This window comes from Dermacentor albipictus, chromosome 3 (genome assembly GCF_038994185.2).
Source record: "Dermacentor albipictus isolate Rhodes 1998 colony chromosome 3, USDA_Dalb.pri_finalv2, whole genome shotgun sequence".
Taxonomy (NCBI): Eukaryota; Metazoa; Arthropoda; class Arachnida; order Ixodida; family Ixodidae; genus Dermacentor; species Dermacentor albipictus.
In genome coordinates, this window is record NC_091823.1 from 183,760,753 (window position 1) to 183,772,797 (window position 12,045).

The 12,045-nt window shown below is 46.5% G+C and overlaps 2 pseudogenes; both read right to left on the minus strand.

Annotated features, from left to right (window-relative positions):
* Positions 1-2,585: 2,585 nt before the first annotated feature.
* LOC139057782 (uncharacterized) lies at positions 2,586-9,265 on the minus strand (annotated as a pseudogene).
* On the minus strand, positions 7,192-8,398 carry LOC135918075 (uncharacterized; annotated as a pseudogene).
* Positions 9,266-12,045: the final 2,780 nt, after the last annotated feature.

Here is a 12,045-nt window from a genome sequence, read left to right on the forward strand (position 1 = left end):
CGCTGTCTCACGCGCACAGTCCGAATGATTAACAACTGAATCATCCCTATCTAGGCCATCTAGACTGGCGGAGGGCCGCACCGATCCCTGAACAATGCAGTTGTTCTCTCGTGGACTACGGAGCTCGCCATCCCAAGAACTACTCTCAATTGCATCGTCCAGTTCGCACCTCACTTCTGCACGCAGATCTGACCTGACATGGGTGCTCGCATCTGTCGGGTCAGCAGTACCCTTTTCTTCGCTAGCAACCTCGCTAACATTACCAGAGACGCACACGCGCGGTAACTGTGCCAATTTGTTCGCAGCTAGCCTAGCTGTCTCCACAGTCATCTGTTGGCACAGCACCTCGTCGCTCTCATTGCGGCCTTTAACGGCCTCTGTTGCCACTAAGGCATCGTTAGCAGCTAGCCTTTTCCCTTCACTTATGAATCGGCAGCCAATCTCACAGGCACTACTCTTCTCGTCGGCTTTTGGCGAAAATCCGCTAGACACTTCCTCATTCTTTCGCTCTGTACTTCCTACAGAATTCTCAGACAGCCGTTGTCTCTGTGCCAATAACTGATCACAATACTGTATCTCTTTGATCAGTGCTGCCTTCTCTCTCTCATACTTTTGCTCACGCTCTGGCTTACGTTCCTGATACTCACGTTCGCGTTCATTCTCACGTTCGTGACGCTCACACCTAAGAGTAAGTTCTTGAAGCTCATGCTTCCGTTCATTCTCGCGTTCTTCACGCTTACGCTCACTCCTAAGTTCATGACGCTCCCGCAAACGTTCACGACGCTCACGCTCCCGTGGCTCCTGTATCACCTCCCAAGCATGCTCAATGCTTTTGTCATCATTGCCACTATCGTTAATCGCCTTTATGATAGCTGGCGTTTTCATCCGTTCGTCCGCCTCAACTCCCAAATCGTCGCACACCAACAACAAGTCTAACCTCGTCAACCTTCTAAGATCCATGGCAGATGCCCCGACAGGTGGTTAGAACTGTTTTCCTTAATTTGTGCAAACACACAATGCATCAAACTCCCGATTCCCAGAACTATCAAAATGAACACACAACATTTTAGTCTGGCGAATCAAAAGGAAAAAAACCACGCGCTCACTTACGGTTGCAGCACCCTGTCATCCGGTTCATTTGTCCGCTGTTCCCGGTTCCTCCGGACTCCCTGGGTCGAAGGCTCGCTATTCTTCGCTACTCCCAGTTTCTTCGGACCTCTTTCGACGAAGGCTTTCTCTTCTTCGCTCTTCCCGGTTCCTTAGGATCTCTCTCGACGAAGGTTCATCCGTAGCGCTGCCACCAGCTGTTGCATTCGGAGGCGATCCCACCGCTGCCACCAGATGTAGGGGTTGAAGGACGGGCTTCGGGATGGAAAGGAACTTGGGAGCATTTATTTTACATTATATACAGAGAGGTGAGAGTCGAGTAACAGTCGTGCAGTCATTACGTGCCGGCAGCAACTCGGACGCTGCGGCCCGCGGCAAGAAGTTTGAGAGAGGTCAATCAGGGAATCGGGGAATGCTCTGGTCTCTCTGGAATGCTTCTTATAAACCCTTCGAGGACTGGAAGTCGCTTCATGTTCGACCAATGGGAGAGTCCGCTCAGATGACGCCATTTTCAGCCAATGGTTGGCACCCGTATCGCGTTGTCACACCCGGCTGCTCTCTGCGGTCTTGCCTCGCAGACTTGCAATGCACTTCTTCTAAGGTGGAGAAGGGGGGGGGCGCTCATGCTCCATTGTACGAGGGCCCACCTGCTCCCGGTGGTACGGCTCCGCAGTGGTGGCAAATGCCTTCTTCAAAGGCGAAGAGGGGTGACGATTGGGCTCTATTGTCCGAGGGCCCCTTCTAATCCCGGCGGCGTATGAACTTGTTTGCAAGTGTCCTGCCTCAGGAATGTGGCACCCCTGCTTCTGCATTCCTCAATTAGCTGTGCTGCGATTCGAAGTGGTTTGGGTAACTCGAAGTAGCCGCAGGGAACGGCGCCATATCTAACAATGTCGTTTCTTTTTTATTATAACTAGTCATTTACCTTGCAGCCACAAAATGATTAACATATTCACTTCCTATTGTTTACCACCACTTCTTTACCCCCTACACTTTCTTCGGCTGTGGTGACTGTTAGCTCCCCTCATGTGTTGATCTATAAGTACTTCATGCTGAACAGATATCTCAAAACAAACCTGAAAGACTTCAAAAAGATATGCAATGAATACAGGGACTGAAGAGTTTATTTCAGCGCTTCACACATACACACAAGGCAGCCGTGAACAAGTTGTGTGACATGGTGAGATATATACCTCAAGCACAGAATAAAAATGTACAATTTGTTGACCACCACAGTGTGTCAAACAGCAACAAGCATAGATATTTACATATACATGTCCATCATACAAAAGCGATACATTTTGGAACACAAGTTCTCACCCAATACAGTGCTATATGCAGCAGTGGCTTAGTATAAAAAGAGCGTGAACAAAATAGAAAATGGCTTAATACAGAGCTATCATAACCATGTAACTAGATGTGCAAGAATCTATCACTACTGAAAAAGAGTTGCCAGTAAACCAAACAGACATCAATTTTCAGCTCTTTAAAGTTTGCAAAACAGTTTTGTCATTTTTGGTTTTGCACAAATTATTCAACGGTGTGTTGGCAGCTGCTCTCAAAATATGGTGCATGACGTTTCCTGGCGAGTGGCCAGAATTACAGGCACCAAGGTCATCAAGGCTTCCAGAATCACGCAGAACGGTTGACACAAGAGCTACAAGGGCCTCTTTCTGATTTGGAAGAGCAAGAAATTTTGACGTCAACTCCTCACTCCTCAATTTATCCAGAACTATTTCTGTACAAAGCACAGCATTCACTACAACAGCACACGGAAACTTCAGTCCTTCTCGTGTCATACCTGCAATGAGCAGTGTGTCTTCGTAGTTCCAAACTGGTGTTCTCCAGTATAAGGTTTTCTTTGCAGGACAAGCACGTGAGCTTTTTCATTGTCACATGTGCACAATCCCCAGCAACATATGTAACAGCGGGAATCACTGACGATATTTAGCGACATCAGCATCGGTCACTGCTATGGTGAACTCTCCACAAAGTGAATCAACTTCGTAGGGACTGGCTGTGCAATAACGTCCAGGTCAGGCAAGTCCAGTACTTTTTGAAGCCTAAGCTTGTCCTCAGACTCATAGATCTGCCTGATCGAGATGTGGCATTGGGCACCAGACAGCTGGCGGTACTTCCCAAACCTGTCTTCAGGGCAATCTGCTTGAAATTTGCCGAGGAGCACACACTGACATCCTAGCTCTTCCAGGCAGTATAGAGAGATCTTATGCAAAGCGTGGCTCGTGTGGCCAAAAGCCAACTGCGTTTCTTTCGGAAGGTGGCGGGTATCGTGCTTGAGGCTAGCCCAGTAGTCTAGCCACTCTGTTATTTTTCTCAAAAATTCCAGCTGTGGACATGTTGTTGACACAATCGGATACTGCATTTCATCACGTAAGCGTTGACCCTTTCTCGGTGTCTTTACATTTGCTATTCGCCACCATGTCAAAATGGTGTTAATGAAATCTGCCATTCCTTTGGCATGTTGCACCATGGAGCATTGCAATGCAGCAACTGTCGATTCGTTAAATATTCTGAGAGCCAGCTTAACGTTCTGACGCTCTATAGTTGATGGTTTCAGTGCTTTTAGTGAAAGCGTTGGTGCCAGCTTTAAAAGGTTATTCTGCTCAGCGTCATGTAAATCAGACAAAGATTTAAATGATGCAGTAAGAACAGGTGGCTTTGGGTCATTGCTACTCGGATCAGGGTAATACATGCACTTTCCACTATTTCTCTGGTTTAGCCAGTTGTTCCTGATGACAATGACAATGACAATGATGTTTATTTGCATCAGTACATGACGCGAGGAGCATGCAGAAAAAGCTGCCACATGGACAGCTTGACGAAGCCGCAGGCCCCCGCATTGGCGTTTGCGCGGCATTAGCGAGCACTAAGGTAGTACATCATTGCTTAGATATGTCCTTTACACAATAGTGAGCATCGCGAACCATGCGAAGGAAATGAAGAAAAAGAAAGATGTGGTCTAACAGGTCATAGTAAAAATCATCTCTAACCAATAAGGACAAAAAACAATGATAGGCACAACGGTATCGCAACTCTTCAAAAACAAAAGGAGAAACACAAGGGTGAGAAAGATATAATCGTAACACAAGGTGTAACAATAACATTTCTCATACGAACTAAACAAATGAAAAAACCAAGGATATAAGCTATACAATGGGACTAGTTGTTTTCGATAAGGAAAAATTTGCGAACGCCAGGGGAAGCAATCTAGTGCAGGCAGAAATAACTATACAGAGCTTTAAGAGAGGTATTTTTCAATCCAGTGGTTTCGTTGTGCAATTTATTCAGTAACCTTGGCAGGTTGTTACGAATAGTTTGTTGTCCGTATGTTGTTCTGACGGCTTCTACTTTCCAAAACTCTCTGGACCTTGTCGCATATGCTGTAATGTTGATTTTTAAATCGGCTAGTGTTCTTAGAAAGCTGGCTCCATTTTTTATTTCTTGTTTGTACGCTCGACAGAGTCGATAATCGTACATACTGGTAATTGGCATTACATTTTATTTTATAAAAAATTCACGTGTATGAACATATTTTGGAACATTTTCTACGACTCGTAGGAATTTTTTTTGAAGTACATCAAGTTTTTCCAAATTTCCCTGTGTGGTAGTAGCCCAAACTAAGTGACAGTAGTTTAGACTAGAAAGAAACAGTGTGTTGAAAATCAGCATCATTATTTTTGTTGGCAGTGTATGACGGTTACGGTAAACAAGCCCGATTATTTGAGATAATTTTGTCGCCAAGGAATTTACGTGCATATCCCAGGGTAAGTTTTCTTGAAAGATAACACCTAAAGTTTTAAAGTACGGAACTATATCGATAGGAGTTGATTTTAGCAATATAGGCGTATTAATTATTACGCTTTTATTTTTGCTTCAAAAAATTATTCCTTTTGTTTTGTTTGTGTTTATTTTAAGACAATTTTTACGTGTCCATTCATGCAATTTTTGAAGAATTAAGTTTGCTTCCTCAACTAATTCATCCGCCGACTTTCTTATCAGGAATATGCCAGTATCATCGGCGTAAATTATATAGTTTGCCTTGATACTGATACTAATGATATCATTAATATATAAATTAAAGAGGAAAGGGCCCAAAATACTGCCTTGTGGTACGCCAGAAGAAACGGGCAGTGGACTAGAGAGTTCATCATTAATACCGACCCTTTGCTTGCGGTGTTCTAGATAACATGTGATGAGGGATGCAGCCTTCCCGCGGTAACTTATTATTAGTTTCCTAATAAGAAGTGAATGATTGACACAATCAAATGCTTTTGTGAAATCTACGAACAACCCCAGAACCAGTTTTCCCTCATCAATCGCCCTTGAAATTAACTCTTTCTGAACAAGTAAGGCACACTCCGTGCTGAGGCCTTTGCGAAAGCCAAATTGGCATTCATTTAGAAGTTTATGTTTTTGCTCAAAATCCATAAACCGATTTAAAATTATTTTTTCAAGTACCTTCGAGAACATAGGGAGAATTGATATTGGACTATAGTTGCTCATGTCATTTTTGTCGCCTTTTTTATATAGGATACTAATGCGTGCTTCTTGCATTTTACTGGGAAAAATAGCTTGACTGAGACAAAGGTTGAAAATATATGCAATGCATGGAACCAGGATATCGACAACGTATTTTAAAGGTTTTATCTGTAACCCATCAATATCTTTCGCACTGCTGCTGTTTAGATTTTTAATTATGTGGATTACTTCGTTTTCATCTACAGGTTTAAGAAAAATAGTGTTGCTATTAACCGGAATATTACTAAGATCATTTGGTTGCATAGGCGTATTACCTGCACTTGCGAAACATGTATTAAGTGAATCTGCAAGCCGCTTCCCAGGTAATTCTATACATTAATATCTAATTTAAGAAGTTTACTGATAGGCGGATGATGCCTTAATACAGAGCTGAGCCTTTTCCACTTAATCTCAGAGCATCCAGCAGCTGCTGCAAAGAAATTTGCAAAATATTCTCGCCTAGCCTTTTTTATATCTTTATCGAGGCGATTACGGCACACTTTAAATTGGCGGAATAATTCGATATCGTTAGTTGAAATAAACTTGCCATAGAGAACATTTTTATGCGCGATTCGTCCGAGAATCCATGGTTTCCGAATTTTTTCGCTTGGCTTAACGCGCACTGAGGGAAAGCTAGATTCATATATTGATTTGACAATGTGAAGAAATGTTTCATAGGCCCCATTTGCTTCGTTGGATCTATATACATCATCCCAACAGGCATTTTCCATTTGTTCCCGAAATATAGACAAATTGCGCGGGGTTATTTTTTGCATCTGGTGCATTGGCTGCGCTAGCTTCTCTCGAATGTGCCCTTTGGCGCAAATAAATATAGGCAAGTGGTCACTGAGGTCATAAGCAAATACACACGCCTTAACTTTTTCAGGGATGATATTTGTGAAAAAAAATATCAATTAAAGATGATGAATATTCGGTAACTCTAGTGGGCAAGTCTATTACATTCACTAAATCATTCACCTTCAGTAAAATATCTAATGGCAAAATTGGGGAATCGTTTTTCATCATATTAATATTGATGTCCCCGCCGAAAATTAAATCAAGCCGATGTTTATTAACAAACTCAAAGATTTCTTCTAATTTATCAAAAAACTTGCTAACGCTGCCATTGGGAGCGCGATAACACACTATAACGGTGTTATGCATACTTATTGCTAGAATTTCATAGTCAGTTGTTGTTGCGGAAAGTTCGGGCAGTAAGTCACACTCGAATACTTCCTTTACCAGAATGCAAACTGCGCCTCCGCGAGAGTATGACCGATTTAAGTAGAAGGTACTATAATTTGAGATACGGAAAATATCCGCATCGTTCATTGACCATGTTTCTGTTAACAGTATCGTGTCAAATGATTGTCCTAGCTGTTCAAAAAACAAGGAGAGGTCGTTTTTCTTATTAGAAACTGCGCGGATGTTTAGATGAAAGCATTTAAAGGATTGCTGAAATTTCTTGCCTAAATGCTGACTGAATACTTGTGGCAATATGTAAGTCTCCCCACTTGCACAAGCCATCGTTATCAAGAACTGTTTTTAAGCGAGTTTATCAAGATCCCTCCCGGTAGAAACAGCTACTGCGCGTTCACCGTCGGTTTTTTGGACAAGAACGCCGCCGTTGCTGTGCCACACATATTTGTAGTTTGCTCGCTTCGCCCAATCTTTGTCTGAAAGAGTAAATCGCGGGCCCTTTTCGTGACATTTTCAAGCAGGAATACATCCTCTTTCGATTTACGCAACTTCTGTCTGCTTTTCCACCAGCGGTCCCTATCTGCTTGTTTCGCGAAGCGACAGATTATACCCGGTATCTTTTCTTTCTTTGACGGCAGCCGGTGAACTGAAACAACGTCATTTTCTGAGAGGTGTGGAAGTTCGAGCTGCACGGCTACGTCGGTTAGCTTTTCGAGCAGGTTTTCTTTTTCAGAGTGTTGAATACCATGAAATTCCAGGTTTAAGCGGCGGCTCCTCCATTCAAGTTGGACAATTTCAGCGTGAAGCTGATTGACATCGCTCTCGCTTCCCCCAAGTCTATCGGTTCTGCGTTTTAGATCCTTGATCTCATTTTCATTTCGCTCCGTTCGTTGTTGCAGTTCATCGTACTGTTCGCTCAGAAATTGTAAAGTGTCTTCAATGCCTTCAACTACCTCTCGGAGTGGCAACAGCTGGTCAAGCTTTCCGTTAATGGACATTAACAACTGCCGCACGTCTTGCGCGTCAGAATCATCACTAGATTTGTTAGGTTGCACACGCAATTTCTGCCGTCTACAGGACGTGCAGCGCCAAGCCAGGCGGTAGGCATCTCCTTTCGACCTAATTGTCGTGTCCGAGATTCCCGAGCATTTCCCGGTGTGAAATTTAGAAGTACACTCTCTACATTCAATTATAGAGTCTGAAACAGTAAGCGTTAGCTCACAAGTGGCGCATATCATATTGCAGGACATGGTTTGGCACAATTTGGCAGCAGCAGCAGCATCAGCAATAGGGAAAAAAAGTACTAAGTATCGAAATACTAACCTGCGAAAAGGCAGGTTGTTACTTTGACGATGCTTCTTCGATGCTGCCGCTGCCGCCAATGTGAAAGCAGGCCTCGATTTCCACCACTTTATAGCTTGCTCTGTCGATGGTGGCGCTTGAAGAAGACTGCGGCGTGATCCGGACAAAGAGGGCTTGCAGCAAAGACGCTTGCAGGGCTACGCCCACCAAGGTTGAAGCAAGCACGGTAGCGACGTCACAGGACAGCTGGCGTTATCTGCGAAAAGGCAGGTTGTTACTTTGTCGATGCTTCTTCGATGCTGCCGCTGCCGCCAATCGACTTAAGAAGGTGTACAGGGTCCAAAATAAAGAACAGTGGACGAGAGGAATCGGCTGGATGTGGGTAAACAATACTGGCTCTAGGGGGGCTAGCAAAAAATGTCATGGCTTTTCGGTTTATAGCATTGTTGTCTGAAACAACTGCTAGTACCTTGAAACCAAGTGACTCAAGGTCAATGATGAGCTTTAGCAAAAATTTATGCAATGCTTTTGCATCGATCTGTGCGACTGGTAAAATGTGAACCGCATCGTTGTTGCTCGACAAAAGGCTCTGCAACATGAACACATACGCTGTTTTAGTTGGATTGGAACTATTGGCTGTGGCACCTGTAAGGAAGCCTGCTTTGTATTCAAAATAGGTTTGAAGATGGATCTCATCCGTCATTATTGTTACAGTGCGCTCATGCTCGGCCATTGCTTGCAAGACAGTTTTAGCATAGTTCAAAAAACAAAAACCTTGCTGCTGAAGAGCTGGATTCAAGTGGTATGACGAACATAATCGTCGAATGGTGTCTGGGTGTGGCTGCTTAACTTTAAGAGAACTTCTGATGAACTTGTACGCATGTGAAGAAATGGTATACAGCAGACCTGAAAACACAAGCACATCTGGTCGATATCGTGGCGTATTTCTCAACCCAAGCTCGGCTTGGCTTCTTATAAATTTCAGTACCTCTAAGTTCCATCCATGACGTTCTTGGAGCTCATATTCATTGTTCACTTCATCCAGGAGCGTCAGCACAGTTGAAAGTAGCTGGTGTTCCTTTTCTTTTTCACTGTTATCAGCACAACAACTTTGCATCTTTTCCACAGATTGCAGCACTCGGTCAAGCTCCCTTAAATCCTCTAACTCTGATGGCACGCAGACATCTCCAAGTTTGTGAAGACGGGACCCTCCGAGGAACTCCTTATTGGGACCTCAGTGCTGACACCCGTTGTTGCAACCGGACCGTTGGCGCCCGTTGTTGCAAATGGGTCGCAAGCCCCAAGGGTAGCGTTGGCCTGGCGGCCTGGGGCACACTGGAAGCATCCGAAGGTCCCAGCAAAGCATGAGGCGACTGCTAACAGAATAACTTGTTTATTCTAGCATCGCAAAGAGCGGGCGGTCAGGTCGACCGAAGTAGAGAGACGGGAGAGCACGTTACTCAACAGAAGAAATAGGAGCCTCTCTCTTGGCGTCCGGGAGCAGCTGCTTTTATACTCTTGGCGTCGCGGGCAAGAAGGAAGGTCACGTGATGACACCATGTGACAGCGAGGCACGGACGGACTGAGAGACATGTAGAGACAAGGAGGTGACGCATCAGCCGGGCCGGCGCCGGTCAGACCTCCTCGCTTCACACTGGGGAAGCTCCTCTCCCCGGCTGCCGCGCTTTGACAAGCGTGGGCACACACACAGACACGCACACACAAAGACACGTAGCACTGAACATGCCGGGACGCGCTCGGCGGGGATGCGTCGCGGCCGCTCCGAACGGGCCAAAATGTCCGCCGCTTTGAACGAAGCCCCGGCGTTCGTTGAATCCGCGCCGGATACACCGCGCGTCATAGGCGAAACGTAACAGACCGCCCCGCCGGGGGAAGGAGATCCCGATGGTCAGGGGACTGCATCCGCTGTCCGGAGGGATGTCGCTCGATGATGCTCATAACCGAATTCGGTCGTCCCTCGGCCTTGAGCGCAGCGCACCGAGAAGGCCTCGTTCTCACGTTCAGGTTCACACAGGACACTGCAAAGTGACTTCGGGAGAGTTCTCATTTTTCTCTCGTTCCCAGCAAGCGTTAGAACTACGCCGAAACTCAGCCGCTCAGTCAGCAAGCACGGCACAACCCTCACTAAGCCATGCCAGGCTCTTTCCCCTTTTATACTACTGCCTAGTTCCTTACAGTAGTCTAGCAGCACTCAGAACGAGTCCACAAATCGGAAAATTGCACTACAAAGCACATCATCACTTTGAAACACTACACAAAAGCAATATGTTAAAAATCCTGCCTCAGGAAGAAAAACATTCCTAACAAACAATTTTGAGTCTTATTCCTACGTTAGGGGCTTCGACTTAAGCCATCGGCGTTACCGTTAAGACTCCCCTTTTTGTAACGCACCTCAAAAGAATATTGTTGCAAAGCGAGGCTCCAGTGCAGGAGGCGGCCATTTGTGGAAGAGATGTTCTGCAGCCATTGGAGAGGGCAGTGATCCGTTTCGAAGCATGCGAAGCGGAGATCGCAGCGAGCGACCGTACACCAGCTCAGCCGGCGAAAACCCCGTAGCCGCATGCGGCGCGGTCCGTAATGCAAACATCACCCCAGGCAGACACAGCTCCCAGTCAGTTTGGTGTTCAAAACACAATGCTCTCAACACGCGCTTCATGACGGAGTGGAGCTTCTCAACGGAATTCGACTGGGGGTGGTGCACTGAGCTGTGTAACAGCCCTACCCCGCACCTTTCGAGAAAGGCTGTCGTCAAAGCGCTAGTAAACACTGTGCCCTGATCTGATTGGATTTCCGCAGGAAAACCAACTCGCGCAAATATGGACAGTAGTGCATTGACTATCTCAACTGAGCTGAGTTCTTTAAGCGGCACTGCTTCAGGGAACTTTGTCGCTGGGCAGATCACAGTCAAAATGTGTCTGTACCCCGTGGCTGTTACCGGCAGAGGTCCCACTGTATCAATAACGAGCCGTCTAAAAGGCTCCGTAATGATAGGTACCAACTTCAACGGCGCCCTCGATTTGTCCCCTGGTTTGCCCACCCGCTGACAGGTGTCGCATGTCTTCACAAAGTGGTCTGCGTCCCGAAAACACCCTGGCCAATAGTACTCTTGCAAGAGACGGTCCTTAGTTTTCTTAACTCCTAGGTGTCCGGACCACGAACCTCCATGCGACAAGCGCAACAGATCCTGACGATAGCATTGAGGCACGATCAGCTGATCGAACTCCACTCCCCTGCGGTCTACATACTTCCGGTACAGGATCCCACCGCTGCCACCAGCTATTGGAACCTCAGTGCTGACACCCGTTGTTGCAACCGGACCGTTGGCGCCCGTTGTTGCAAATGGGTCGCAAGCCCCAAGGGTAGCGTTGGCCTGGCGGCCTGGGGCACACTGGAAGCATCCGAAGGTCCCAGCAAAGCATGAGGCGACTGCTAACAGAACAACTTGTTTATTCTAGCATCGCAAAGAGCGGGCGGTCAGGTCGACCGAAGTAGAGAGACGGGAGAGCACGTTACTCAACAGAAGAAATCGGAGCCTCTCTCTTGGCGTCCGGGAGCAGCTGCTTTTATACTCTTGGCATCGCGGGCAAGAAGGAAGGTCACGTGATGACACCACGTGACAGCGAGGCACGGACGGACTGAGAGACATGTAGAGACAAGGAGGTGACGCATCAGCCGGGCCGGCGCCGGTCAGACCTCCTCGCTTCACACTGGGGAAGCTCCTCTCCCCGGCTGCCGCGCTTTGACAAGCGTGGGCACACACACACACACGCACACACAAAGACACGTGGCACTGAACATGCCGGGACGCGCTCGGCGGGGATGCGTCGCGGCCGCTCCGAACGGGCCAAAATGTCCGCCGCTTTGAACGAAGCCCCG